Source organism: Pseudophryne corroboree, chromosome 3 (genome assembly GCF_028390025.1).
Source record: "Pseudophryne corroboree isolate aPseCor3 chromosome 3, aPseCor3.hap2, whole genome shotgun sequence".
Classification (NCBI taxonomy): domain Eukaryota; kingdom Metazoa; phylum Chordata; class Amphibia; order Anura; family Myobatrachidae; genus Pseudophryne; species Pseudophryne corroboree.
In genome coordinates, this window is record NC_086446.1 from 91630265 (window position 1) to 91656798 (window position 26534).

Below are 26534 nucleotides of genomic sequence, written 5' to 3' on the forward strand. Positions count from 1 at the left end.
GCTATGGCGTAACCTCGAGTGACGACTTCCCGTACCCAGGCATCTGAAGTGGTCTTCAACTATTCCTGGGTATACCCTAGAAGCCTGCCTCCCACCCTGGGATCCCCCAGAGGGAGGCCTGCCCCGTCATGCGGCAGGCTTATCTGTCTTGGAAGCTGGCTGACGTGCCGCCCAGGCTCTTTTGGGCTTAGGCTTACCAGGTTTGGAAGTGCGGGCCTGCTTGTGAAACGCCTGACCTTTTGCTTTACCTGAAAGACGAAAGGGGCAAAAAGAAGTACCTTTAGCCTTCGACGCCGAAGGAGCAGTACTTGGCAGACAGGCAGTTTTGGCATTAGCCAAGTCAGCCACTATCTTATTCAAGTCCTCCCCAAACAGAATATCTCCCTTTAAAAGGGAGTACCTCCAGGGTTTTTCTAGAGTCCAGATCCACAGACCAGGATCTCAGCCACAATATCCGGCGAGCCAGGACTGACGTAGTAGAGGCCTTGGCTGCCAGGATACCGGCATCAGAAGCCGCCTCTTTAATATAACGAGAAGCTGTGACAATATAAGACAAGCATTGTCTAGCATGGTCAGAGGAGATTTCAGCATCTAACTCCAAGGCCCATGCTTCAATGGCCTCAGCAGCCCAAGTAGCTGCAATAGTGGGCCTTTGTGCAGCATCCGTGAGGGTGTAAATCGCTTTAAGACAACCCTCCACGCGTTTATCCGTAGGCTCTTTTAGAGACGTGACGGTGGTGACCGTTAGAGCTGAGGAAACCACCATCCTAGCCACATGTGAGTCCACTGGAGGAGGCGTTTCCCAATTCTTAGACAGCTCCAGCACGAGGGGATAGCGAGCCAGCATCTTCTTTTGAGGCACAACTTCGTACCCGGGTTTTCCCAGGGTTCCTGACGTATGTCAATTAGATGGTCAGAGTGAGGTAAAACTTGTTTAATCACCTTCTGACGCTTGAACCTATCTGGTTTCTTAGGAGGAACGGATGGCTCAGGATCATCCGTAATCTGTAAAATTAACTTAATAGCCTCCAAAAGATCAGGAACATCCACATGTGAACCACCCTTCCCATCAGCCGTATCTGAGTCAGAACCTGTGGGGTCAGTGTAAGTGCCGTCTTCATCCGACAGCAGTGGATTGTGAGGAGACAAGCGCTCGCTTAGAGGACCCCTTGGACGTAGGCGAGCGACGGTCAGACTTTTTAGTAGTCAGGGACAGGTTCAACTTCTTTAATTGAGCAGATAAATCGTCTCCCCACGGCGGGTTAGCTGCAGGGACCACAAACGGTTGTACCGGCATTGGGGGTCCCACAGGGGGTGTAAGTTTATGAACTAGCGTATGCAGAAGTGTGGAAAAAGCGGCCCACGTTGGGTCAGTATTTGCCCCCGTTGCCATCGTCCCACTGGGGGGCAAGGAGCCCCCAGAACCAGAGCCCAAAGCTGTTATATTCTCCTCATGGGTATCTGCGGCTTCAGCAACACCAACAGTGTGTTCAGCCCCAGAACCATTACCCTCAGAAGCAGACATGATATAACTTGCAGTATCAGGTAACACCGTACAATTTGTCAGCAGCACAATACCTCTAGCCCAAACCCCTGCGCAGTGTAGTCAGCACCAGCAGAGATAAAGGAGAGATATGGTGACTAAATCACAGAGAAAAATACGTAATACAGTATATCTTTGTGAAAATCCTATATCAGATAAAACCTGACGCACCAAGCCCCCTCAGGTTATAGAATATAGGGATAGCAGGTTGAGTGAAAGACACGAAATGGACACCACTCAGCTATCAAATGCACACACAAATAGTCACAGTTTGTACAATGCAGAGGTTATTACTAACAATAATACTGCTCTGGACTAGCTTACACAGCTATATAACAATAGATATAACAGTACACAGTAAGAACTGGATGTATATCACAGGGTAATTGTACTAGGAAACCCTTACTAAATGCACTCTTTCTTAACTAACACTGACTAAAAAGGCAGGTAGAATACTTAAGTGTCTTGTAAAGTCACAGCACTGGCAACCAGGCGGCTTTACATAGGAGGATTTGCCCAAGCAGTCCCAGGAACAGTGAGCTGAGGGATAATGGCGCCGCAGACACTGCCAGGGAGTGAGGGAGAGACAGATATGCAGCTCCAGGGCGGGAACATTTGCAGAAAATGGCGCCCTGGGGCTGAGGGAGGGGCTTCAGGTCCAAGCTCTATCCCCCTGCTGGCAAAACAACCGGGTACTGCGGGCTCTAATAAAACGGTTTATAGAGAAAACCTGACCTGTCCCATGCCCTGGTGAGCTAGTGGGATCGCCTGTACTGCCACAGTGTCCACCGCCAGCGCGCGTGGCCTGCCTCCCACTGACCGCGCCGGATCGCGATAAAGACCGGGTCCCGCAAGTGGGACCCACTTATCACCTCCCGAAGCGCGGCCACGCGATCCTGAAGAGCCCCCGTCGTGTGTGCCTGACAAGAAGAAAACCGGAGCCTCCTGCTGTAGTTACCTGGCAACCAGGGCTCAGGACTGTACAGCGCCGCTGGGGAGAGCCGGAGCTGCAGCCGTGAATGTCCACTGACATGTAACACTGCTGCTGCCCTTGAAGTCTTCACTTTTTTCCTCAGAAAAAAAGCTCTTCTTAGGGCTGCCTGGAGCAGCCCCTCTGTTAAGTACCTGCTACTGCAGCACCAACTACAAAACTGAGATCCTCTGCAGGGAGGTGGGGTGATATAGGAGGCGGCGCTATGCATTCTGGGAACAGTCAAAGCTTTGAGCCTGTTGGTGCCTCGGATCAAGATCCTACTCTACACCCCATTGTCCATTCCTTGTGGAGCCCAGTGTACCCCGCAGCAGAAATAAGAGTATTTGCATAAACCTAAGATGAAACGCGCCGCATGCTAGAGCTTATGTTCTGCGTCAAAATGGTATGAGGTGGTAGTGGCGGAACTAGCAGCACACAGCGGCATGTAATGAGTCAGTTTGACTCATTACATGTTTTGGGCCCCTGGACAGTGGTGGGCCCCAGTGCAACGCACTGGTTGCACTGGTGGTAGTTCCGCCTCTGTGAGGCGGTCATTGACTTGGTGTAAAGCTAGCCTATGGGCAGCAGGTAGCACTGAGTACATTGACCTCCCAAATGATTGCATCTACCCATATTTGCAATAAATGCTGAATTAACTAGTTGACACACGTCCGCTATAGAGAGAACAGATTCCTTTTGTATATACCTGCACAGGCCACCAATATATAAAAACGGTATATGCATCTATGGTAATAGTCTGTTTAATCAAGGTCTGTGATATATCAAGAAACCAAATGATCACGATCACTGAAGAACAAATATATGCACACACAGTCCTTGGTGTAAATACTGAGACAGTAGGAATGAGAGGCGGTCAGAAGTGAGTGTGAGTGGTCATGTGGTCACTGTGGAGAATAGGTTCCTGCGCTGCTCACAATATGCGCCTTGTGATAGATACTACATCAGTAATGTAACAGTGTGTGTCTCCCACAGGTGGGTCTTGTACACCCGAACAAAGGGAGTCATTCTGAGTTGATCGCTAGCTGCCGTTGTTCGCAGTGCAGCGATCAGGCTAAAAATCGGCATTTCTGCGCATGCGTACGGGCAGCAGTGCGCACACGCGACATACTTTCACAAAAAACAATGAGGTTTCACACAAGGCCGAGCGACTCTTTTCCGTCGCTCTGTTGATCGGTGAGTGATTGACAGGAAGTGGGTGTTTCTGGGAGGTAACTGACCGTTTTCCGTGAGTGTGCTAAAAAACGCAGGCGTGTCAGGTAAAAACGCAGGCGTGCCTGGGGAAACGGGGGAGTGGCTGGCCAAACGCAGGGCGTGTTTGTGACGTCAAAGCAGGAACTAAACAGTCTGAAGTGATCGCAAGGAAGGAGTAGGTCTGGAGCTGCTCAGAAACTGCTTGAAAAAATGTCAGCACTGTTCTGCTAATCTTTCGTTCGCACTTCTGCTAAGCTAAGATTCACTCCCAGAGGGCGGCGGCTTAGTGTTTGCACTGCTGCTAAAAGCAGCAAGCGAGCGATCAACTCGGAATGAGGGCCTAAGTCTTTATTCAAGGGATTGTATATAGGCCCTCATTCCGAGTTGATCGTTCGCAAGGCGATTTTAGCAGAGTTACACACGCTAAGCTGCCGCCTACTGGGAGTGAATCTTAGCTTCTTAAAATTGCGAACGATGTAATCGCAATATTGCGATTACAAACTACTTAGCAGTTTCAGAGTAGCTTCAGACTTACTCGGCATCTGCGATCAGTTCAGTGCTTGTCGTTCCTGGTTTGACGTCACAAACACACCCAGCGTTCGCCCAGACACTCCCCCGTTTCTCCGGCCACTCCTGCGTTTTTTCCGGAAACTGTAGCGTTTTTATCCACACGCCCATAAAACGCCGTGTTTCCGCCCAGTAACACCCATTTCCTGTCAATCACACTACGATCGCCGGAGCGAAGAAAAAGCCGTGAGTAAAAATACTATCTTCATTGTTAAATTACTTGGCGCAGTCGCAGTGCGAATATTGCGCATGCGTACTAAGCGGAATTTCACTGCGATGTGATGAAAATTACCGAGCGAACGACTCGGAATGAGGGCCATAGAATGCTAAAAATCTGCATAGGAAACATAAAAAGGTTTGGACTATTATGTTTTATTTTTTAAGGCATGTTCTTGTTTTGTGTCTCTAAGAAAAGTATCCCACTTATTTCAGCACTGGAGATGTGCTTCATGTCGGCATAATAGGGAAGGAATTGTAGCGTTTTAAATCTCCCGCTTTCTTAAACTCAACATGTTTAATGCCTCCTACACACTCGGCGATGCGCCGCCGAGCAGCCCGACGGCGGATACGGCCGACGGGCGACCCGGCGGGGGGGAGGTGATGGGAGGAGTGAAGTTTCTTCACTCCTCCCGTCACCCGGCTCCATAGCCCTGCCTGGTAATATGGACGAGATTGTCTATATTGGCCTGCATGCATAAGCGACCCGACACCAACGATGAACGAGCGCGGGACCGCGCATCGTTCATCACTGGTGCCTACACACTGCACAATATGACTGAGTTCTCGTTCATATCGTTCAGTGTTATCGCCTAATATGTAAGGCCCATAAGACTGAGCTGATCATCTTCCCTCCCCCATAACCTCATGGCCGGACACAGCTGAAAGCCAATCCCAGGAATCCCGGGATTGAGCATTTTTCAATCCCAATACCCGGGATTGAAAAAAATGGCCCGGGGTTGGCCTCCCTAATGGATACACTTCAAGAACATTTTTGGACATGAATGTCCTTGTTCTTTTAATCATTTATGATGATGATGATGATGATGATGATTATTTAATATTATAGTAGAGAAGGCTCCACCCGCACATACATATACATTATGTGTTAAGTGCTCCTTTGAACTAATGGCTCTGCATGTGGTTTTCTGTAGACTTTATTTCTGCTCCCAACCATCCCTCAGAACAGGGGTAGGCAACCTGTGGTACTCCAGCTGCTGTGGAACTACACATCCCAGCATGCCCTGCCACAGTTTTAGCATTCGCTAACAGCAAAACTGTGGTGGGCCATGCTGGGATGTGTGATTCCCAACAGTTGGGGTGCCACAAGTTGCCTGCCCCTTCCTCAGAGCATTGCATTGTTAGTTGTCCTCTATAGAAATGATGGTAATAATATTGGCCCTCATTCCGAGTTGATCACTCGGTAAAAATCTTCGCATCGCAGCGATTTTCCGCTTAATGCGCATGCGCAATGTTCGCACTGCGACTGCGCCAAGTAAATTTGCTATGTACTTAGGAATTTTACTCATGGCTTTTTCATCGGTCTGGCGATCGTAATGTGATTGACAGGAAATGGGTGTTACTGGGCGGAAACAGGCCGTTTTATGGGCATGTGGGAAAAACGCTACCGTTTCCGGAAAAAACGCAGGAGTGGCCGGAGAAACGGGGGAGTGTCTGGGCGAACGCTGGGTGTGTTTGTGACGTCAAACCAGGAACGACAAGCACTGAACTGATCGCAGATGCCGAGTAAGTCTGGAGCTACTCAGAAACTGCTACGAGGTGTGTAATCGCAATATTGCGAATACATCGTTCGCAATTTTAAGATGCTAAGATTCACTCCCAGTAGGCGGCGGCTTAGCGTGAGCAACTCTGCTAAAATCGCCTTGCGAGCGACCAACTCGGAATGAGGGCCATTGTGCTGTATTGAAATGTCCATTCATGTCGTTAGGTGGAGGATCTGAGATACGTGAAGGTTGAGGTGAAATCTGAGATTAAGGAAGATGTCGCCTGTTCCAGTGAAGAAGTGCTATGTAATGAGGTTGAGGTAATATCGGATATCAGTACAGGTCAGTGACCTCATTTCTGCTTCCTCCTCTGCCGGTACAGACTGTTGCAGAAAAATATATCAGCCCAGTGGGTGGGTGGTTGCCATTTCTCTCCCCCCATTTTTCTATCTATGCGCGCACCGCCACCTGAGATTATGGGGGAGATGTATCTCCTCTTGGAGGGAGAGAAAGTGGACGGAGTACCAACCAATCAGCACCTAACTGTAATTTTTCAACATGACCTGTAAACTGACAGAAGATAATTGATTGGTACTTTCTTTTCCCCAAGCTTTGATAAATATGTTCTTTGTCCATGGTCGCAACTCCTGTTTTCCAAATGATCCTGTCTTTAGCTAACTTTTTGTGCTGCAGTCATAACTTTTTTGCTGTAGGCCCCATCAACCGATTTGGTCTCCAGATGTTGTTTTGGCCCATAGAGAGGACCATGTCCCATGTGCCCCAATGGATCGGTATACTCATTTTGCAGGCACAGGGTTCCCGGTCCACCCCCATTAGAAAGACTTTGTGGGAGAGCTCTCTGTTTGTGCATCTTGATGCCCTTCAAGACTTAGGGGTCAGTTTACGAAGCCTTGGATGGAGATAAAGTACCAGCCAACCAGCTTCTAACTGTCATTTCTCAAACACAGCCTGTGACATGGCAGTTAGGAGTTGATTGACTGGTACTTTATCTCCATCCACTTTATCTCCACCTGAGGCTTAGTAAATAGACCCTTAACCTTCTATTTCAGTTGATTAATCCATAGAACTTGTTGTTGCTGTCCCAAACCTCTGCACAATGATTCACTATAGGGCTGCTGCTGCTGCTGCTGATACTACTATATATATTAAATATTGGCTGTTGACTAAAGTGACTTTTATATCTGTTTCTATATTGGGTGCTAAACTGTTTTGTTACTCATTCGTTGTTACACTTGGATGCAGTGGTGTAATTCCTGGAGGCCATGGAAGCATTGTTTTCCGGGGCACCAGCTGTCAGGGGGGCACGGAGAAGTGAGGAAGGAGCAGTGGCACCCCATTTAGGGCGCCTTATGGACAATGATATCGGAAACTGCAGCAAATTGCATACATTTCTAAAGAGATTTGTAGCAGTCATTGATGTTGTTGCTCAGATGCCCCCTTAGTGGTACCCTGGCACTTGTCCGCTTCTATCGTAACGTAGATTTATGCCATGTTGCACTGACTGAGGATCAGGGCAAGATGACATATATTGACAAGTGGATGGGCAGAGGTTAGGTGCCGTGGTTCTCCCAGAAGTTTACTGCTCGTCCAATATGTCCTCCATTTTGAAGTGGGCAGGGATGGGACAACGTTTAGCCCATCAAATCATCAGAATGGTCACAGCAGCAGGAGAGTAATGTGCTGGAATTGTCGCAGTCAGTGGGCTGTGATTGTGTTAGGACAGGACTGCATGTGACAGAGGCAGGGGCATGATGTGTGAGGGGTAATTCAGAATTGGGTAATCATAGACTGTGTGGGATCTCCACTATAAGGGTTCTCATCCAATTGGTCATTCTCCAATGCACAAATTTCCTATTCACATAGGAGCAAACCATCACAAGAAACAGAATGCGTGTCAGGTCAGTCTACTACACTTGGAACCAAAGGTTCTGCTTCTAAAGACCTGCTATTGGAGGAGTAAGGGTTTGCAAGCGGGAAATAGGCCAAGTAAGAGGAGCTCCTTTGTACACAGCCTCGAAGTGTCATTCCTGAGATGATAGTGAGGAGGGAGAAGAGGGTAGATCTGAGTGTGGGCGATCGAGAGGACACTTAGCAGAAGAGAGTCCATCTAGAAACCTGTGACACGCATCACCTGAGTCTTCTATATACAATGTACTCAGTCACTCTGTGTCTTCTACAGATGGGTCCAGTAACAGAGATACCCCAGAGAGATGTCCCCGTCCTCCATGTTCACAGGATAGATCAGGGGAAGGCCGCTATATCCAACGAGATCATCAGGTAGATAGAACTGAGTCTTACCCTTAATTCCAGAATTCTAATGGGAATCTACACTATATGGGGTATATTTACTAAAGTGCGGGTTTATAGAAGTGGAGATGTTGCCATAGCAACCAGTCAGATTCTAGCTATTAGTAGACTATGGGGTCTATTCATGAAGCAGTGGAAAGTGTGGAGAAGTGAACCAGTGGAGAAGTTGCCCATGGCAACCAATCAGCATTGAGGTAACATTTATAATTTGCATACTGTACAATTGTACGGAGCAGCTGATTGGTTGCCATGGGCAACTTCTCCACTGGCTTACTTCTCCACTCTTTTCACTGCTTCTTGAATAGACCCCCCCATGATTGGTTGCTATGGGGAACATCTCCACTTCTATAAACCCGCACTATAGTAAATATACCCCTATGAATGCAGTTCACTAAGCCCAACTTTATTATTCACCATTTTTATTGTTTTTTTTTTAATTAAGGTTGAAAACCTGATCAATATCAAAGTTGAATATATGGAGGGAGAAGAGGACAGGTGTAAGTTGAACAGCAGTCAAAAGCCGAAAAGGAAGGAGGAAATCCCTACAGATACCGGCATTGGTGAGTAATAATCCCCAAATACAGAATAGCAGCACATGTTCCTAATTGGTTGCTATAGGCAACATCTCCACTCTATTTCTCTCCAATACTTGATACAGTACATCTGCCCTAAAGTCAATTCCGTATCATGATATACATTCATAGAAAATTCTAATGTAATGGGGTAACTATGGGCTGGAGGGGGAGTTGGAGCGCAGAACCCCTGGAGAAGAGTCCTCATGCAGATACCTGGTTAGGCCACTATTAGGCACCTCTGCTAATATCCTGTACACAATGCAGTGCCGTAACTAGGTGTGTGCCGGCGGTGCCTTGCACACAGCGCATGTGCGCTGTGGGCGCAGGACCCGCCGGCAGCACCCGCAGGGCCACACTGTACTATTCTTTTAATACGCTGCCCTGGTCGCATCAGATACAGCGCTGCCCGCTGTCAGGTATGTAGCTGTGCGCTCAGCTGCATCGCCACTGGGCACACCACTACATACATTTCCGTGGACAGCGCCGCAACTGCATGCCTGCATACTCCGCCTCACGAGTCTCATCCACCTCCGGACACAGCTCGAGCTCTGCAGCGGCTGCAGCCCTCCCTCCTCCACAGGCAGCTCGGCACCGACACTGCAGCCAACGCTGTATTATTTAGGGCAGCCGCAGCGTGCTTGATTGTGCTGGGGTGACTTAAAACTTCATTGCCGGCTAGCTGTAAGTTCAGTGATTCTGGCGGCAGGTATGTGGACGAAGCTCTCCCTCCTTTCCCCCCTGGTCCTTCTTCTCATCTTCCTCTCCCATTCACTGCCATCCCCTCTGGATAGTAATGTGTAAAAAGGGGACGCTGTCTGCCGTAATGTGTAAAAAGGGGGACGCTGTCTGCCGTAATGTGTAAAAAGGGGGACGCTGTCTGCCGTAATGTGTAAAAAAGGGGGACGGTGTCTGCCATAATGTGTAAAAACGGGACGCTGTCTGCCGTAATGTGTAAAAAGGGGGACTGTCTGACGTAATGTGTAAAAAGGGGGTCGCTGTCTGCCGTAATGTGTAAAAAGGGGGATGCTGTCTGCTGTAATGTGTAAAAAAGGGGAGGCTGTCTGCCGTAAAAGTGTAAAAAGGGGGACGCTGTCTGCGGTAATGTGTAAAAAGGGCTCTACCTAGTATAGTGGCGCTACTGTGCGGCGTAATTTGAATAATGGAGACTACTGTGCACCGTAATATGAATTGGTATTATTTTGTGGTCACACCCCTTCCCCATTAAGCCACGCCCCTACGGTGTGCACTGTCCCTGTTTTACATAAAGGGGGGGCTCTGATGCCGTTTCTTGCACACAGCGCTAAAACGTCTAGTTACGGCACTGACACAATGTACTCAGTCACTGTGTGTCTCCTACAGATGGCTCCGGCAACAGACATACATCAGAGAGAGACGTACCAGTCCCTGTTATTCAGATTGTTCTTAAGAAGACAGCAGTACCCGCCGCAATGACCAGGTATTTACTAGTCTCTTTATGACACTGACTTGCCTAAAGAAGCCCAGAGAGGAGACGCTGCTGGAAGCTTCGGTGGACGGTGCTGGGCTTACACGTCATTAGGCCATGCCCCCAACCCGAGAAACTTGCCGAGGGTCGGGGGCGGGGCTAAATGCTACAATTCACATCATTTAGTCCGGCCCCCTCTGCCGAAACTTTGGTGAGTGGGATGACTAATTTCTCTTCATCCTGCCAGCTTCACTAGGAAGCAAGTGGGATGCAGGAGATTTGCCAACTCTTCCGTGGGTGCCGCGGGACTACTCGGAAAATCGTGAGTCTCCCGTGTAATGCAACCTTAAATACTCAGTTCGCCAGAAGAGTAAGGAGAATTTTGCTATTCTTTGCTCCTTTTTATTGTCCCTGAACAATTTTCCTAGAGATCAGTCTCCGCATGTCACACACACTTGACTAGTTATCAGTTTTTAGTCTATGCACATACATATGTACATATTAGGAGGTTTAGCATTCAAAGTGATTTTGGGGAGCTGCCTTTGTTAGGGCCAGAGCCGGCCCTAGCCAATATGATGCCCTAGGCAAGATTTTGGCTGGTGCCCCCTAGCACCACCGCTGGTTCTGCCTCTGACCTTGCACCTCTTTCCCAGCACCATCACCCCTCATCCATAGCAGTCCTTATTTTGGGGTTTGTACCCCCTATATTTTAAATAGGAACAGTTCGCACATTTGGCGCACAGCCCAAAAATAAGAATTTACTTACCGATAATTCTATTTCTCATAGTCCGTAGTGGATGCTGGGGACTCCGTAAGGACCATGGGGAATAGCGGCTCCGCAGGAGACTGGGCACATCTAAAGAAAGCTTTAGGACTATCTGGTGTGCACTGGCTCCTCCCCCTATGACCCTCCTCCAAGCCTCAGTTAGGATACTGTGCCCGGACGAGCGTACACAATAAGGAAGGATTTTGAATCCCGGGTAAGACTCATACCAGCCACACCAATCACACCGTACAACTTGTGATCTGAACCCTGTTAACAGCATGATAACAGAGGAGCCTCTAGAAAAGATGGCTCACTACAGCAATAACCCGATTTTTTGGTAACAATAACTATGTACCAGTATTGCAGACAATCCGCACTTGGGATGGGCGCCCAGCATCCACTACGGACTATGAGAAATAGAATTATCGGTAAGTAAATTCTTATTTTCTCTAACGTCCTAAGTGGATGCAGGGGACTCCGTAAGGACCATGGGGATTATACCAAAGCTCCCAAACGGGCGGGAGAGTGCGGATGACTCTGCAGCACCAAATGAGAGAACTCCAGGTCCTCCTCAGCCAGGATATCAATTTTGTAGAATTTTACAAACGTATTTGCTCCTGACCAAGTAGCTGCTCGGCAAAGTTGTAAAGCCGAGACCCCTCGGGCAGCCGCCCAAGATGAGCCCACCTTCCTTGTGGAGTGGGCATTTACAGATTTTTGGCTGTGGCAGGCCTGCCACAGAATGTGCAAGCTGAATTGTACTACAAATCCAACGAGCAATAGTCTGCTTAGAAGGAGGAGCACCCAGCTTGTTGGGTGCATACAGGATAAACAGCGAGTCAGATTTCCTGACTCCAGCCGTCCTGGAAACATATATTTTCAGGGCCCTGACAACGTCTAGCAACTTGGAGTCCTCCAAGTCCCTAGTAGCCGCAGGCACCACAAATAGGTTGGTTCAGGTGAAACGCTGAAACCACCTTAGGGAGAAACTGAGGACGAGTCCTCAATTCCGCCCTGTCCGAATGGAAAATCAGATAAGGGCTTTTTCAGGATAAAGCCGCCAATTCTGACACGCGCCTGGCCCAGGCCAGGGCCAACAGCATGACCACTTTCCATGTGAGATATTTTAACACCACAGATTTAAGTGGTTCAAACCAATGTGACTTTTGGAACCCAAAACTACATTAAGATCCCAAAGTGCCACTGGAGGCACAAAAGGAGGCTGTATATGCATCACCCCTTTTACAAACGTCTGAACTTCAGGGACTGAAGCTAGTTCTTTTTGGAAGAAAATTGACAGGGCCGAAATTTGAACCTTAATGGACCCCAATTTCAGGCCCATAGACACTCCTGTTTGCAGGAAATGTAGGAATCGACCCAGTTGAATTTCCTCCGTCGGGCCTTACTGGCCTCGCACCACGCAACATATTTTCGCCAATTGCGGTGATAATGTTTTTGCGGTTACATCCTTCCTGGCTTTGATCAGGATAGGGATGACTTCATCCGGAATGCCTTTTTTCCTTCAGGATCCGGCGTTCAACCGCCATGCCGTCAAACGCAGCCGCGGTAAGTCTTGGAACAGACAGGGTCCTTGCTGGAGCAGGTCCCTTCTTAGAGGTAAAGGCCACGGATCCTCCGTGAGCATCTCTTGAAGTTCCGGTTACCAAGTCCTTCTTGGCCAATCCGGAGCCACGAATATAGTGCTTACTCCTCTCCATCTTATCAATCTCAGTACCTTGGGTATGAGAGGCAGAGGAGGGAACACATACACTGACTGGTACACCCACGGTGTTACCAGAGCGTCTACAGCTATTGCCTGAGGGTCCCTGGACCTGGCGCAATACCTGTCGAGTTTTTCCCAACGGTTTATAATCATGTGGAAGACTTCTGGATGAAGTCCCCACTCTCCCGGGTGGAGGTCATGCTGAGGAAGTCTGCTTCCCAGTTGTCCACTCCCGGAATGAATACTGACGACAGTGCTATCACATGATTTTCCGCCCAGCGAAGAATCCTTGCAGCTTCTGCCATTGCCCTCCTGCTTCTTGTGCCACCCTGTCTGTTTACGTGGGTGACTGCCGTGATGTTGTCCGACTGGATCAACACCGGCTGACCTTGAAGCAGAGGTCTTGCTAAGCTTAGAGCATTGTAAATGTCCCTTAGCTTCAGGATATTTATGTGAAGTGATGTCTCCAGGCTTGACCATAAGCCCTGGATATTCCTTCCCTGTGTGACTGCTCCCCAGCCTCGCAGGCTGGCATCCGTGGTCACCAGGACCCAGTCCTGAATGCCGAATCTGCGGCCCTCTAGAAAATGAGCACTCTGCAACCACCACAGGAGGGACACCCTTGTCCTTGGTGACAGGGTTATCCGCTGATGCATCTGAAGATGCGACCCGGACCATTTGTCCAGCAGGTCCCACTGGAAAGTTCTTGCGTGGAATCTGCCGAATGGGATTGCTTCGTAGGAAGCCACCATTTTACCCAGAACCCTTGTGCATTGATGCACTGAGACTTGGCTCGGTTTTAGGAGGTTCCTGACTAGCTCGGATAACTCCCTGGCTTTCTCCTCCGGGAGAAACACCTTTTTCTGGACTGTGTCCAGGATCATCCCTAGGAACAGAAGACAAGTCGTCGGAACCAGCTGCGATTTTGGAATATTGAGAATCCAATCGTGCTGCCGCAACACTACCTGAGATAGTGCTACACCGACCTCCAACTGTTCCCTGGATCTTACCCTTATCAGGGAATTGTCCAAGTAAGGGATAACTAAAATTCCCTTCCTTCGAAGGAATATCATCATTTCGGCCATTACCTTGGTAAAGACCCGGGGTGCCGTGGACCATCCATACGGCAGCGTCTGAACTGATAGTGACAGTTCTGTACCATAAACCTGAGGTACCCTTGGTGAGAAGGGTAAATTTTGACATGAAGGTAAGCATCCTTGATGTCCCGAGACATCATGTAGTCCCCTTCTTCCAGGTTCGCAATCACTGCTCTGAGTGACTCAATCTTGAATTTGAACCTCTGTATGTAAGTGTTCAAAGATTTTAGATTTAGAATCGGTCTCACCGAGCCGTCCGGCTTCGGTACCACAACAGTGTGGAATAATACCCCGTTTCCTGTTGCAGGAGGGGTATCTTGATTATCACCTGCTGGGAATACAGCTTGTGAATGGCTTCCAAAACTGTCTCCCTGTCAGAAGGAGACATCGGTAAAGCCGACTTTAGGAAACGGCGAGGGGGAGACGTCTCGAATTCTAATTTGTACCCCTGAGAAATCACCTGAAGGATCCAGGGGTCTACTTGCGAGTGAGCCCACTGCGCGCTGAAATTCATTGAGACGGGCCCCCCACCGTGCCTGATTCTGCTTGTAAAGCCCCAGCGTATACTGAGGGCTTGGCAGAGGCGGGAGAGGGTTTCTGTTCCTGGGAACTGGCTGATTTCTGCAGCCTTTTTCCTCTCCCTCTGTCACGGGGCAGAAATGAGGAACCTTTTGCCCGCTTGTCCACGAAAAGACTGCGCCTGATAATACGGCGTCTTCTCATGTTGAGAGGCGACCTGGGGTACAAACGTGGATTTCCCAGCTGTTGCCGTGGCCACCAGGTCTGAAAGACCGACCCCAAATAACTCCTCCCCTTAATAAGGCAATACTTCCAAATGCCGTTTGGAATACGCATCACCTGACCACTGACGTGTCCATAACCCTCTACTGGTAGAAATGGACAACGCACTTAGACTTGATGCCAGTCGGCAAATATTCCGCTGTGCATCACGCATATATAGAAATGCATCTTTTAAATGCTCTATAGGCAAAAATATACTGTCCCTATCTAGGGTATCAATATTTTCAGTCAGGGAATCCGACCACGTCAACCCAGCACTGCACATCCAGGCTGAGGCGATTGCTGGTCGCAGTATAACACCAGTATGTGTGTAAATACATTTTAGGATACCCTCCTGCTTTCTATCAGCAGGATCCTTAAGGGCGGCCATCTCAGGAGAGGGTAGAGCCCTTACAAGCGTGTGAGCGCTTTATCCACCCTAGGGGGTGTTTCCCAACGCACCCTAACCTCTGGCGGGAAAGGATATAATGCCAATAACATTTCAGAAATTATCAGTTGTTATCGGGGGAAAACCACGCATCATCACACACCTCATTTAATTTCTCAGATTCAGGAAAACTATAGGTAGTTTTTCCTCACCGAACATAATACCCCTTTTTGGTGGTACTCGTATTATCAGAAATGTGTAAAACATTTTTCATTGCCTCAATCATGTAACGTGTGGCCCTACTGGAAGTCACATTTGTCTCTTCACCGTCGACACTGGAGTCAGTATCCGTGTCGGCGTCTATATCTGCCATCTGAGGTAACGGGCGCTTTAGAGCCCCTGACGGCCTATGAGACGTCTGGACAGGCACAAGCTGAGTAGCCGGCTGTCTCATGTCAACCACTGTCTTTTATACAGAGCTGACACTGTCACGTAATTTCTTCCAACAGTTCATCCACTCAGGTGTCGACCCCCTAGGGGGTGACATCACTATTACAGGCAATCTGCTCCGTCTCCACATCATTTTTCTCCTCATACATGTCGACACAAAAGTACCGACATACAGCACACACACAGGGAATGCTCTGATAGAGGACAGGACCCCACTAGCCCTTTGGGGAGACAGAGGGAGAGTTTGCCAGCACACACCAGAGCGCTATACTGTATATATACAGGGATAACCTTATATAAGTGTTTTTCCCCTTATAGCTGCTGTTAATACTGCGCCTAATTAGTGCCCCCCTCTCTTTTTTAACCCTTTCTGTAGTGTAGTGACTGCAGGGGAGAGCCAGGGAGCTTCCCTCCAACGGAGCTGTGAGGGAAAATGGCGCCAGTGTGCTGAGGAGATAGGCTCCGCCCCCTTAACGGCGGCCTTATCTCCCGTTTTTTTATGTATTCTGGCAGGGGTTAAATGCATCCATATAGCCCAGGAGCTATATGTGATGCATTTTTTTGCCATCCAAGGTGTTTTTATTGCGTCTCAGGGCGCCCCCCCCCCCAGCGCCCTGCACCCTCAGTGACCGGAGTGTGAAGTGTGCTGAGAGCAATGGCGCACAGCTGCAGTGCTGTGCGCTACCTTGTTGAAGACAGGACGTCTTCTGTCGCCGATTTTCCGGACCTCTTCTGCCTTCTGGCTCTGTAAGGGGGCCGGCGGCGCGGCTCTGGGACCCATCCAAGCTGGGCCTGTGATCGTCCCTCTGGAGCTAATGTCCAGTAGCCTAAGAAGCCCAATCCACTCTGCACGCAGGTGAGTTCGCTTCTTCTCCCCTTAGTCCCTCGATGCAGTGAGCCTGTTGCCAGCAGGTCTCACTGAAAATAAAAAACCTAAACTAAAACTTTCACTAAGAAGCTCAGGAGAGCCCCTAGTGTGCACCCTTCTCGTTCGGGCACAGAGATCTAACTGAGGCTTGGAGGAGGGTCATAGGGGGAGGAGCCAGTGCACACCAGATAGTCCTAAAGCTTTCTTTAGATGTGCCCAGTCTCCTGCGGAGCCGCTATTCCCCATGGTCCTTACGGAGTCCCCAGCATCCACTTAGGACGTTAGAGAAAAGGGGTGTGTTTTTGCTGGTAAGGGGCATGGCCACACAATAGTAACCCCAATTCCAATTACGCTACACAGTACTGCAACTTTATTCACATTTAATCATGCGATAGTGTCCATAATTCATATTACATCCCACAGTAGTATCACTTTACCTTATAAACGTTACTCCTTACAGTAGAGCCCCTTATTCACATTACATCACACTGACTTGCTCCTTATTCACATTACACCACACCCTATTGCTCTTTATTCACATTAGATGACACATTAGTGCCCTTTCTATACGCAACGCCACATGGTAGAGCACCTTATACACATAATGGCACACAGTAATGCCCCTTACACATATGAGACACATTATTAATGTCCTTATAAACAGAATGCGCCTTACACATTATGACAACCTTTATTAATGCCCTTTTACACGTAATGTCCCTTACACATATGCCGCACATTATTAATGCCCTTATACACATAATGACACACATAGTGCCCCCTACACATTTTCTGTACATTATTAGTGCCCTTATACACATAATGACACACATACAGTAGTACCCTGTTAAACATATGCCGCACATTATTAATGCCCTTATACACATAATGACACACATAGTACCCCTTACACATATGCTGCACATTATTAATGCATGTTTACATGACACACATAATGCTCCTTTCACATATTCCGAACACTACTGCACAACCAACCCACTCACATGCACACAGCAATCACACTGACACTAACACTGTGACCTCTGCCTCTGCTTGAATACAGATGTGTCCTCATAAATCTTGCCTCAGTGCTAATGTCGGGCACATTTTTTTATGAAAATGCATCTTATTTGCATTGCTATTTTCTTTTTTAGCTTCTGCTAATTAAAAATAAGATTTTACTTACGGGTAAATCTATTTCTCGTAGTCCGTAGTGGATGCTGGGGACTCCGTAAGGACCATGGGGAATAGACGGGCTCCGCAGGAGACAGGGCACTTTAAGAAAGAATTTGGATACTGGTGTGCTCTGGCTCCTCCCTCTATGTCTCTCCTCCAGACCTCAGTTAGAGAAACTGTGCCCGGAAGAGCTGACAGTACAAGGAAAGGATTTTGGAATCCAGGGCAAGACTCATACCAGTCACACCAATCACACCGTATAACTTGTGATAAACTTACCCAGTTAACAGTATGAACAACAACGGAGCATCAGATCAACCCTGATGCAACCAAACATAACCCTTATTTAAGCAATAACTATATACAAGTATTGCAGAAGAAGTCCGCACTTGGGACGGGCGCCCAGCATCCACTACGGACTACGAGAAATAGATTTACCGGTAAGTAAAATCTTATTTTCTCTAACGTCCTAGTGGATGCTGGGGACTCCGTAAGGACCATGGGGATTATACCAAAGCTCCCAAACGGGCGGGAGAGTGCGGATGACTCTGCAGCACCGAATGAGCAAACATAAGGTCCTCCTCAGCCAGGGTATCAAACTTGCAGAACTTTGCAAAAGTGTTTGAACCTGACCAAGTAGCCGCTCGGCAAAGTTGTAATGCCGAGACCCCTCGGGCAGCCGCTCTAGAAGAGCCCACCTTCCTTGTGAAGTGGGCTTTTACTGATTTTGAAAGCGGCAATCCAGCCGCAGAATGAGCCTGCTGAATCGTGTTACAGATCCAGCGAGCAATAGTTTGCTTTGAGACAGGAGCACCCAGCTTGTTGGATGCATACAGGATAAACAGCAACTCAGTTTTCCTGACTCTAGCCGTTCTGGCTACATAAACCTTCAAAGCCCTGACCACATCTAGTAACTCGGAATCCTCCAAGTCACGAGTAGCCACAGGCACCACAATAGGTTGGTTCATATGAAAGGATGACACCACTTTTGGCAGAAATTGTGGACGGGTCCGCAATTCTGCCCTGTCCATATGGAAAACCAGATAGGGGCTTTTATGTGACAAAGCCGCCTATTTTGACACACGCCTAGCTGAAGCCAAGGCTAATAGCATGACCACCTTCCACGTGAGAAATTTTAACTCCACGGTTTTGAGTGGCTCAAACCAGTGTGACTTCAGGAAACTCAACACCACGTTAAGATCCCAAGGTGCCACTGGAGGCACAAAAGGGGGCTAAATATGCAGCACTCCCTTTACAAACGTCTGGACTTCAGGAAAAGAAGCCAGTTCTTTTTGAAAGAAAATGGATAGAGCCGAAATCTGGACCTTAATGGAACCCAATTTCAGGCCCAAAGTCACTCCCGACTGTAGGAAGTGAAGGAAACGGCCGAGCTGGAATTCCCCAGTAGGGGCATTCCTGGCCTCACACCAAGCCACCTATTTTCGCCATATACGGTGATAATGTTTGGCCGTCACGTCCTTCCTAGCCTTTATCAGCGTAGGAATGACCTCATCCGGAATGCCTTTTTCTGCTAGGATCCGGCGTTCAACCGCCATGCCGTCAAGCGCAGCCGCGATAAGTCTTGGAACAGACAGGGCCCCTGTTGCAACAAGTCCTGTCTTAGAGGCAGAGGCCATGGGTCCTCTGTGAACATTTCTTGCCGATCCGGATACCAAGTCCTTCTTGGCCAACCCGGAACAATGAGTATTGTTCTCACTCTTCTTTTTCTTATGATTCTCAGCACCTTTGGTATGAGAGGAAGAGGAGGAAATACATAAACTGACTGGAACACCACGGTGTCACTAGTGCGTCTACAGCTATCGCCTGAGGGTCTCTTGGCCTGGCGCAATATCTCTGTAGCTTTTTGTTGAGGCGGGATGCCATCATGTCCACCTGTGGCAGTTCCCACCGCCTTGCAATCTGCGTGAAGACTTCTTGATGAAGTCCCCACTATCCCGGGTGGAGGTCGTGCCTGCTGAGGAAGTCTGCTTCCCAGTTGTCCACTCCCGGAATGAACAATGCTGACAGTGCTCTTACGTGATTCTCCGCCCAGCAAAGAATTCTGGTGGCTTCCGCCATCGCCACCCTGCTCCTTGTGCCGCCTTGGCGGTTTACATGAGCCACTGCGGTGATGTGGTCTGACTGAATCAGCACCGATTGGTCGCGAAGCAGGGTCTCCGCTTGACTTAGGGCGTTGTATATGGCCCTTAGTTCCAGGATATTGATGTGAAGGCAAGTCTCCTGACTTGACCACAGACCCTGAAAATTTCTTCCCTGTGTGACTGCCCCCCACCCTCGGAGGCTTGCATCCGTGGTCACCAGGACCCAGTCCTGAATGCCGAACCTGCGGCCCTCGAGAAGGTGAGCACTCTGCAGCCACCACATAAGAGACACCCTGGCCCAGGGGGATAGGGTGATCATCTGTAGATGTGATCCGGACTACTTGTCCAACAGATCCCATTGAAAAGTCCTCGCATGGAAACTGCCGAAGGGAATGGCCTCGTACGATGCCACCATCTTTCCCAGGACTCGCGTGCAGTGATGCACCGACACCTGTTTTGGTTTTAAGAGGTCTCTGACCAGTGTCATGAGTTCCTGCGCCTTCTCCATCGGGAGATAAACCCTCTTCTGGTCTGTGTCCAGAATCATGCCCAGGAAGGGCAGACGCGTCGTAGGAATCAGCTGCGACTTTGGAATATTTAGAATCCAGCCGTGCTGTTGCAACCCTTCCCGAGAGTGTGCTACGCTGATCAGCAACTGCTCTCTGGACCTCGCCTTTATGAGGAGATCGTCCAAGTATGGGATAATTGTGACTGCCTGCTTTCGCAGGAGCACCATCATTTCGCGCCATTACCTTGGTAAATATTCTTGGTGCCGTGGAGAGACCAAACGGCAACGTCTGGAATGGGTAATGACAATACTGTACCACAAATCTGAGGTACGCCTGATGAGGTGGATAAATGGGGACATGAAGGTATGCATCCTTTATGTCCAGAGACACCATAAAATCCCCCCCTTGAAGGCTTGCGATGACCGCTCTGAGCGATTCCATCTTGAACTTGAACCTTTTCAGGTATATGTTCAGGGATTTTAAATTCAATATGGGTCTGACCGAACCGTCCGGTTTCGGTACCACAAACATGGTCGAATAATAACCCTTTCCTTGTTGAAGGAGGGGAACCTTGACCACCACCTGCTGAAGATACAATTTGTGAATTGCAGTTAACACTGTTTCCCTCTCGTGGGGGGAAGCCGGCAGGGCCGTCGGTGAGGGGGCATCTTCTCAAAGTCCAGCTTGCATCCCTGAGACACAATATCTATTGCCCAGGGATCTAACAGGGAGTGAACCCACTTGTGGCTGAACTTACGCAGGCGTGCCCCCACCGGGCCTAGCTCCGCCTGTGGAGCCCCAGCGACATGCGGTGGATTTTTGTAGAGGCCGGGGAGGACTTCTGTTCCTGGGACCTAGCTGTGTTGTGCAGCTTCTTTCCTCTGCCCCTGCCTCTGGCAAGAAAGGATGCACCTCGGACTTTCTTGTTTCTTTGTTCTAAAGGCTGCATTTGATAATGTCGTGCTTTCCTAGGCTGTGCAGGAATATAAGGCAAATTATCAGAATTACCAACTATAGCTGTGGAAGACCAGGTCCGAGAACCCTTCTCCACACAATCCTCAGCCTTCCATATGCCTCTTAAGTCGGCATCATCCGTCCATTGCATATTCTACAGGACACGTCAAGCAGAAATCGACATAGCTTTGTCTCTAGGACCCAGTATACTCATGTCTCTTTGGGCATGTCTTATGTATATATATATATATATATATATATATATATATATAAATATATATATCTCTTAAGACAGCATCTTTAATATATATATATATATCTCTATATATACATATATCTATATATATCTACATACTAGGGTCTCAATCTCTGCTGATAAGGTACCTGTCCACGCTGCCACAGCGCTATAACCCCATGCCGACACAATCGCCGGTCTGAGTAGTGTACCAGAATGTGCACGCTATCTGCAGGATCCCTGAGAATAGCGGTTACGACAGGGCTACCTTTTGGGCAAACGTGACACCCTAGGGGAAGATTCCCATCGTATCCTGGCCCTAGTGGGGAAAGGATACTGCCTGAAAATTCTTTGTGGGAAACTGCAGTCTCTTGTCTGGACATTCCCGCTCTTTTTCATCGTGAGAGGAGGGAAATTTACCTCAGCTTTCTTCCCCTTAAACATGTGTACCCTTGTGTCAGGGACAGATGAGTCATCAGTGATATGCAAATCATCTTTTATTACAATAATCATATATTGAATACTTTTCTGCCATTTTGGCTGTAACTTTGCATTATCGTAGTCGACACTGGAGTCAACCTCCGTGTCGACATCAGTGTTTATTATTTTGGATAGTGAGCATTGAGAGACACTGAAGGTCTCTGCGACAGAGGGACAGACATGGGAAGATTTCCTGTCTGTTCTCTAATCTTTTGTGCAATAAATTCACCTTAGCACTTAATTACACATATCCAACAGGTGTCGGCATTGTCGACGGAGACACCCTCACACACACACATATTTGCTCCTTAGGGGAGCCTTTTACCTCAGACATGTCGACACACACGTACCGACACACCACACACTCAGGGAATGCTCATCTGAAGACAATTCCCCCATAAGGCCCTTTGGAGAGACAGAGAGAGAGTATGCCAGAACACACCCCAGCGCTATTAACCCAGGAATAACACAGTAACTTAATGTTAACCCAGTAGCTGCTGTTTATATTGATTTTTGCGCCTAATTATGCGCCCCCCTCTCTTTTTACCCTCTTCTACCGTGTAACTGCAGGGGAGAGACTCGGGAGCTTCCTCTCAGCGGTGCTGTGGAGAAAAACATGGCGCTGGTGAGTGCTGAGGAAGAAGCCCCGCCCCCTCAGCGGCGGGCTTCTGTCCCGCGTTTCTGTGTAAAATAATGGCGGGGGCTCATGTATATATACAGTGCCCAACTGTATATATGCTGCTTTTTGCCAAGAGGTTCTCAATTGCTGCCCAGGGCGCCCCCCCCCCTGCGCCCTACAGTGACCGGAGTGTGTTGGTTTAATGTGGGAGCAATGGCGCACAGCTGCAGTGCTGTGCGCTACCTCATATGAAGACTGGAGTCTTCTGCCGCCGATTTTGACGTCTTCTTGCTTCTCATGCCGGCTTCTAGCTCTGCGAGGGGGACGGCGGCGCGGCTCCGGGATCGGACGACCAAGGGTGCGTTCCTGTGTTCGATCCCTCTGGAGCTAATGGTGTCCAGTAGCCTAAGAAGCATGACCTATCCGCAGTTAGTAGGGCTGCTTCTCTCCCCTCAGTCCCACATAGCAGAGAGTCTGTTGCCAGCAGATCTCTCTGAAAATAAAAAATCCTAACAAAATACTTTCTATTTAGCAAGCTCAGGAGAGCTCACTAAGGTGCACGCAGCTCGTCCGGGCACAGATTCTAACTGAGGTCTGGAGGAGGGACATAGAAGGAGGAGCCAGAGCACACCAGTATCCAAATTCTTTCTTAAAGTGCCCTGTCTCCTGCGGAGCCCGTCTATTCCCCATGGTCCTTACGGAGTCCCCAGCATCCACTAGGACGTTAGAGAAATGATATGTAGCATGCCTATATACTGTGCGATACTGTGGCTGTATCTGCATATTAAATGCTACACACAGAATATAGGCATGCCGCAGATCATTTTAATCAGCAGAAGCTGTTGATGCCCCTAGGCATATCAAATGTCCTAGGCATTTGCCTAGTTTGCCTATGCCTATGGCCGGCTCTGGTTAGGGCTGAAGTAACTATTGCTGCTGAATGTTTGACAGACTGAGTGTGCCTGCTCCTGCAATTATTATGCTACTGTATCTAGTCTGCACTCTAGTACAAGTCTCCTCTCTCTCTATAAACAATGTTGACTTCCACTGGTGTGAAGTGATCAGGTATATGGCAATAATACCTCTCTGGACGCTTGCACTGTAGACACTGTTAATGAGGCTGCTCCTTCCTCCAGCCAGCTACTTCTCTCAGAGGGCCTGCTGGCCGCTGTCACTCACACTGCTGCTGGAAGTATGGTGGGCTCTGTCACTATGGAGCTGTCTCCCAGGGTCTCTGGCTCTAACCTACTCCAGGTAGTCGCGTCTCTGTCCCACCTCCCTGGCTAGGAATCACAGCAGCAGCACCGGCCTTGTCTCTCAGCTCCTCCTGTCAGTACAACTCTCTAAGATGGCCGCCACTCAACTGCCAACAGTCCCAGCACCTGGCTGTAACTGCCACAGCACAAGCCGATTCTCTCCCTGGAATCCATACGCCTCTTGCTGATTGGTCAGTGTCCTAGTGCCAGGAGCAGCACTCAGGACACTGTTAACCCTTTCACTGCTGTAGAATTAATAGTGTCCAGCCAGGGCTGCATTCAGTAGGGAAAGGGGCACAAAAGTCACACTACAGTTCGTGGCAGCACCACTGGGGTGCCACATACACCTCTGCTAAAATTATGCATGTCCCCACGCATTTCATATCTCCAACATTTCCATGAATACATCAGCTTTTCAATAACATAAAACAAATAACAATTAGTTACAATTTCTAGGATAGTCTAGAAAATTTCATCACCTTGCTAATATGACTAATAGGTAAAAGAGACCATAGTTGCATCAGTTTACTGGCATACTCACCGTACACCAACCTGTATGCCAACCTGAGTGTCACACCCGCAACTTCCTGGAGAGTAGGCAAACATGCACTGACTATATATACATTGTGCTGAACACCATTGGGGCATATTTGTGATCTTATTCTGTGTGACATTCAGGCCGAATGGCTGGGAGCTGAGACGGATGGCACCTCATCACAGACAGAGGGGGAGGAAGAGGTGTATATGTCCGCTGACCAGCAGGTTAAGGAGGAGAACATTCCTGCACATATCCACCCAGGTGAGAACACCACATGTAGTCTGGTCTGTATATATTAGCGGGCATCGATGTGATCGTATATTCCCTCGTGGTATAGTGTAAATAATAAGAATTTACTTACCGATAATTCTATTTCTCGGAGTCCGTAGTGGATGCTGGGGTTCCTGAAAGGACCATGGGGAATAGCGGCTCCGCAGGAGACAGGGCACAAAAAAGTAAAGCTTTACTAGGTCAGGTGGTGTGCACTGGCTCCTCCCCCTATGACCCTCCTCCAGACTCCAGTTAGGTACTGTGCCCGGACGAGCATACACAATAAGGGAGGCATTTTGAATCCCGGGTAAGACTCATACCAGCCACACCAATCACACCGTACAACTTGTGATCTAAACCCAGTTAACAGTATGACAACAGAAAGGGCCTCTTAAAGATGGCTCCTTAACAATAACCCGAATTAGTTAACAATAACTATGTACAAGTATTGCAGATAATCCGCACTTGGGATGGGCGCCCAGCATCCACTACGGACTCCGAGAAATAGAATTATCGGTAAGTAAATTCTTATTTTCTCTATCGTCCTAAGTGGATGCTGGGGTTCCTGAAAGGACCATGGGGATTATACCAAAGCTCCCAAACGGGCGGGAGAGTGCGGATGACTCTGCAGCACCGAATGAGAGAACTCCAGGTCCTCCTTTGCCAGGGTATCAAATTTGTAAAATTTTACAAACGTGTTCTCCCCCGACCACGTAGCTGCTCGGCAGAGTTGTAATGCCGAGACCCCTCGGGCAGCCTCCCAAGATGAGCCCACCTTCCTTGTGGAGTGGGCTTTTACAGTTTTAGGCTGTGGCAGGCCTGCCACAGAATGTGCAAGTTGAATTGTGTTACAAATCCAACGAGCAATCGACTGCTTAGAAGCAGGTGCGCCCAACTTGTTGGGTGCATACAATATAAACAGCGAGTCAGATTTTCTGACTCCAGCCGTCCTTGCAATGTATATTTTTAAGGCTCTGACAACGTCCAACAACTTGGAGTCCTCCAAGTCGCTAGTGGCCGCAGGCACCACAATAGGTTGGTTCAGATGAAATGCTGATACCACTTTAGGGAGAAAATGCGGACGAGTCCGCAGTTCTGCCCTATCCGAATGGAAGATTAGATAAGGACTTTTATAAGATAAAGCCGCCAATTCAGATACTCTCCTGGCAGAGGCCAGGGCTAGTAACATAGTCACTTTCAATGTGAGATATTTCAAATCCACCTTTTTCAATGGTTCAAACCAATGGGATTTGAGGAAATCTAAAACTACATTTAGATCCCACGGTGCCACCGGAGGCACCACAGGAGGCTGTATATGCAGTACTCCCTTGACAAAAGTCTGGACCTCAGGGACAGAGGCCAATTCTTTTTGGAAGAATATTGACAGGGCCGAAATTTGAACCTTAATGGATCCCAATTTGAGACCCATAGATAATCCTGATTGCAGGAAATGTAGGAAACGACCCAGTTGGAATTCCTCCGTCGGAACCCTCCGATCCTCGCACCACGCTACATATTTTCGCCAAATGCGGTGATAATGTTTCACGGTGACTTCCTTCCGTGCCTTAATCAAGGTAGGAATGACTTCTTCTGGAATGCCTTTCCCTTTTAGGATCTGGCGTTCAACCGCCATGCCGTCAAACGCAGCCGCGGTAAGTCTTGAAAAAGACAGGGACCCTGCTGTAGCAGGTCCCTTCTCAGAGGTAGAGGCCACGGTTCGTCCGTGAGCATCTCTTGAAGTTCCGGATACCAAGTCCTTCTCGGCCAATCCGGAACCACTAGTATTGTTCTTACTCTTCTTTGCCGTATGATCTTCAATACCTTTGGTATGAGCGGCAGAGGAGGAAACACATACACTGACTGGTACACCCAAGGAGTTACCAGTGCGTCCACAGCTATTGCCTGTGGATCTCTTGACCTGGCGCAATATTTGTCCAGTTTCTTGTTGAGGCGAGACGCC

The 26534-nt window shown here is 48.6% G+C and overlaps 1 long non-coding RNA gene across 1 annotated transcript in view; it reads right to left on the reverse strand.

Moving 5' to 3' along the window:
* LOC135054848 (uncharacterized) overlaps window positions 1–23868 on the reverse strand; it is a 136848-nt gene extending 112980 nt beyond the window's left edge. The window contains exon 1 of the long non-coding RNA XR_010243579.1: window positions 23593–23868. This is a non-coding gene — a long non-coding RNA (uncharacterized LOC135054848). The remainder of the gene's footprint in view (window positions 1–23592) is intronic.
* Between the last annotated feature and the right edge of the window lie 2666 nt (window positions 23869–26534).